The sequence below is a fragment of the Lithobates pipiens genome, unplaced genomic scaffold (genome assembly GCF_037356315.1).
Source record: "Lithobates pipiens isolate NorthernLeopardFrog02 unplaced genomic scaffold, aLitPip1_a1.2 Scaffold_8, whole genome shotgun sequence".
NCBI lineage: Eukaryota > Metazoa > Chordata > Amphibia > Anura > Ranidae > Lithobates > Lithobates pipiens.
The window spans coordinates 167,743,741-167,748,559 of NW_027507903.1; the positions used below are offsets into that span (position 1 = coordinate 167,743,741).

The window sequence follows — 4,819 nt, forward strand, 5'->3', positions numbered from 1 at the left end:
TGCTGTTGCTTCTCTTCCCCTCAGCTCTTATGCAGTTGAGAACAGAGGGAATGTGATCACTTATAAAAAAGGGGGGAAAAGATATTTATAATATATATTTTTTTATATCTATACAAAAATGTTTTTCCTATCATTTCTTTTTTAAGCTGAATGTGTTGTTTTACAAGGTGATCATTTACAATCAATTTAATGTCAATGCAACACAATAAGGAGCATTATGGTAATGTGTAGTAAAATACTACACATTAACACAGCTCATAATTTTGAAGCCAGCATAAGATGAAACGTGTACCATGTCGATTACAATTGCTGACTTCTTCTTCCAATAATTCTAGTTGTCTGGCTTTAACCACTTGCCGACCGCTGTCAGCAAATATACGTCAGCAGAATGGCACGGCTGGGCAAAGTAACGTACCCGTAACATACGCCCGTCATGAGCTCCGTGACCATGCCCGCGGGATACTGCGATCGTGTCACGGAGCTGAAGAATGGGGAGATGCCGATGTAATCAGAATCTCCCCGTTCTTCCTAATGGCAGGACACTGATCGTCTGCTCCCTGTCATCTGGAGCAGTGTCATGTCACACACAGCCCATCCCCCAGACAGTTAGAAACACTCCCCCAGGACACACTTAACCCCTCCCCGGGGTTTATATATTAATAAAAATGCCATAATACGATCCATTATTTTGTAGACGCTATAACCTTTGCGCAAACCAATCAATAAACGCTTATTGTGATTTATTTATTTATTTTACCAAAATATGTAGAAGAATAAGTATCAGCCTAAACCGAGGACATTTTTTTTATATTATATATATTTTTGGGGGATATTTATTATAGCACCAAAAGAAAGCTCGATTTGTGGGAAAAAAAATACGTCAACTTTGTTTGGGAGCAACGTCACACGACAATTGTCAGTTAAAGCAATGCAGTGCCCATCGCAAAAAGTTGTCTGGTCAGGAAGGGGGTAAATCCTTCCGGGGTTGAAGTGGTTAATGCTGACTCAGTACTCAGTAGTGATTTCAGTACTTTTTGTTACACTGACCCAGTAAAGAGATGAGGAATTTTGAGTTCACCGGCCGAGAGCTCCTTCCAGGTATGAGAGTCAGTGAAATAAGTGATATAAGCCAGCAACATACTAGCATGAAAAAGGTCAGCAATGGCAGCCTACATATTTCTTTCACTACAGATGCACTTTAAGTGAACTGGGCTGTTATGCTGTATGTTTCCAGCTACTTAAAATTAAGACTGGAAACTCTTAGTACTGAGCAATTCTGGGTTCATGCTGAAGGATATGGATGAGCTTTGGGTTCAAGTTGAATCAGGTCAAACAGTGAAATAAATACGTAGAGAGCAGTGTCTGATGCAATGATTCCGACATCCAGCTAATGATATTAAAAACAAAACAAGGAAGTTTGCAGATTATGCCGCGTACACACAATCGAATTGTCCGGCGGACTTAGTTCGCCTGATCACATTACACCGGACAATTCGATCATGTGTGGGCTCCAGCTGACTTTTTCATCGTAAAGTCCGGCGGACTTAGAAAGTAGCTTTGACTCAAAATTTGTCCGCCGGACTTGGCTTTCAGCGGACAATCCGTTCGTCAGTGTGCTAGTCCGGCGGACTAAGAATGACGCATGCTCTGAAGCAAGTATGAGAAGGAAGCTATTGGCTACTGGCTATTGAACTTCCTTTTTTTAGTCCAGTCGTACGTGCTGTACATCATCGCGTTAGAAATCGGAGCGTCCACGTTCGTTATAGAGTCCGGCGGATTGTTTGCCAGATTGTTTGCCGGACCAATTCCGCCGGACAATTTGATCGTGTGTACACGGCATAAGGGAATCAGTTGTCCATAGCAATCGATTTCAACCCTTTTTTGATGTGATTATAAAGTAGAGTGTTTACACAGGCCCAACTTACACACATGTTCTAAACCAGACTTTTTTTTTTAAATCATAGCAGTGGTTTGGTATTGTTCATATAGGCCAAGATCTGTTCTGTTAAAGCAGTTGTATACACATTCTTATCTTTCTTTTATATTATCAATTGCAGTGTTTAAAATTATTTTTCATGTATAATGTTGTCTTTACCTGCATGCCTTGCAAGTTTTCACTATATTAGTTTGTGATGACGTCGCTCGTGCATGTGCCGTATCTTCTATCTTTCCAGCAGGCCGAAGACCCTGCCGCAAAAATGCTGTGTCTATCTCGGGGCTCCGTCATTTCCTGTTGTTTACCTCAGCCCCGACATCCTGCGATGGTTCCTACTAATTCTTCCACGCAACGTCACAGGGATTACGGATACGAATGTGTATTGCGGGTGGAAATAAATAATAATTCAGACGCGGAAGACCACAGTTGAAATGGTGACGGCTATTATGAAGAAGCAGTGTTTTGGATAAATATAATATTTACATTATGAACTATTTTTTATGCTTACTCCTAGTGCCCATTTGAATCTAAATTAATAGTTATTTTATAATATTCTTAAAATCGTTTTTCTTTTTTTCGGAGGGTTTATTACCGCTTTAGGTAGTTGTAAATAACATGTAGTCAACACCAGGTGACACTATAACAATTTCTGCATATAGTTCTAATCGGTGAATTTAGCTGCTCTAGTTTTTTTGTGTACAGAAAACACCACATTAGAATATTACGTGATGTTGATCTTATCGTATCAAAAGAAACTGTAAGCACGAGGTAAAAACAACCTAATTAACAGAAATGTTAAATGTAAAATCCTCCAGCATGAACTGGACCAGTGTAAGCTGATAAGGAAAAAAATACAATGTTAATTTCATCTTCAAATGTCCTCCTAAAGTGACCCCTGCTGTTCAATAGTCTTTTTATTTAAATTTTCCATTCAGGATAAAAACCATTTTTTGCTGCCAGGAAATTATAATGTTTGTACTCATCACTACTCACTGTAACAAATTTGCTTTAAATTTATACCCCTATGAAAATAATATATGGCATACTGTATGCTGGGATTCTTACAAAAAAATAAAAAATAAAGCAGTTGAACATATTGCTTTATGCCACACCACAATGTGGCTTTTATTTCCCTAAATCACTTAAATATTTAGTGTCATACAAATAACTGTAGCTACTTGTCATTCTACTGTTCATTCTACAACTAATTCATTCCATGTGACAGAGCACCATCTGTACACTGCTGTGCCTTTTCAGAGCTTTTATTTACCAACGTGCTTTATGCCAGTGGTCCCCAACCTTTTTGGCACCAAGGCCCGGTTTTGTGGAAGAATATTTTTCCAAGGCCCGGTGGGGGGGGGGAGGAATCGCGATGTGGTGCGTTATCGGTTCAATCATCCTGATACCATAATATCGGGACGATTGAAGTGCATTATTTATATTATTACAATATAATACAATGATTATATAGTTCCACTCAATGTAATGTAGAATCAGTGGGAGCCCCAAGCTTGTTTCCCTGCAACTAAACAGTGTTATGGTGTCAGGGTGACTGAAGCACGTTATTTCTATTACATTGGAATATAAAATGAAATAGTTCTACTCACCATAATGCAGAATCAGTGGGATCCCTGAGCTTGTTTTACTGCAACTAGGCGGTCCCATCTTGGGGTGATAGGAGACAGTGACACTCGAAGTGTGTTGCTTATGTCCAGTCTGCTCCGTAATCTTGTTTTGGTTGCTGTCACTGCAGAAAATCCAGCTTCACAAAGATAGGATGTTGGAAATGGCAGCAAGCTTTTCAGCGCTTTTGTGGCAATTGCAGGATATTCTGCCTTGACTTTAATCCAGAACGTATGGAGGTTTGAAGTCGTCTCAAACATACTTTTAAGGCCACCATCATTTGCGATCTCAAGCAGTTGATCCTCTTCTAGCACGGACAGAGTGGATTCACCTGGCTTATTCACAAATGGGTCACGGATCCATTCCTTCCCAATTCGGGGGTCTTTTGAGGATGGGAAATAATGCTCAAATTCATTTGAAAGCTGATAGAGGTGATCATGCACCAGCTGTGTGAAAGAAGGTTCTGGCTCAGTCTCTTTCAAAAGCTCTGATAAGGTTGGAAACATGTCAAAAATATTATTGTTGACTCGTCGCCCCCATAATTCCAGTTTGGCTTTGAATGCAGCCACTTTATCAGCAGACTTAAACACAGTTCTCATTCTCCCCTGAAGTGACAGATTGAGTTCGTTGAGCAGGTTAAATATGTCACACAAGTAAGCAAGTTTTGTGACCCATTCTGTGACACTGAAATGTGCTGCAAGTGGTGACTGTTTTTCAGAAAGAAATCTCTGGAGCGGCTCTCGTAACTCAAACACTCTGCTCAGTGATCTACCTTTAGAAAGCCATCTCACTTCTGTGTATAAGAGAAGACGAGTGTGCTCTGCATCCATCTCCTCACAGAGCTGTTCGAACAGACGTGAGTTAAGGGCATGTACTTTAATGTGGTTGATTATTTTAATCACAGCCTGCAAAACGTTGTTCAGTTCAGGTGACATTTTTCGGCTAGCCAGCATTTCTCTATGGAGGACACAGTGCGTAGACTCACATTCGGAAGCAACCTCCTTGACCCGAGTGGTAAAACCAGAAAGCCGCCCAGTCATGGCAGCAGCTCCATCCGTGCATACACCAACACAAAACGACCAATTCAGTTTTCCTGACATATACTCATTTAGCAGCTGTGGTGTTGGTCGGCAAGAAGAGTGCACATAGCATATCCTCATGGACATCCTCCTGGAAAACATATCGAACAAAAACAAGCATTGTTGCCTTGTTGTCAACATCAGTAGACTCATCGACTTGTATGGCATACCATGGTGACTC

The 4,819-nt window shown here is 40.5% G+C and overlaps 1 pseudogene; it reads right to left on the bottom strand.

The window, feature by feature from the left end:
- Positions 1 to 3,555: 3,555 nt before the first annotated feature.
- Positions 3,556 to 4,599, bottom strand: LOC143962003 (SCAN domain-containing protein 3 pseudogene; annotated as a pseudogene).
- Positions 4,600 to 4,819: the final 220 nt, after the last annotated feature.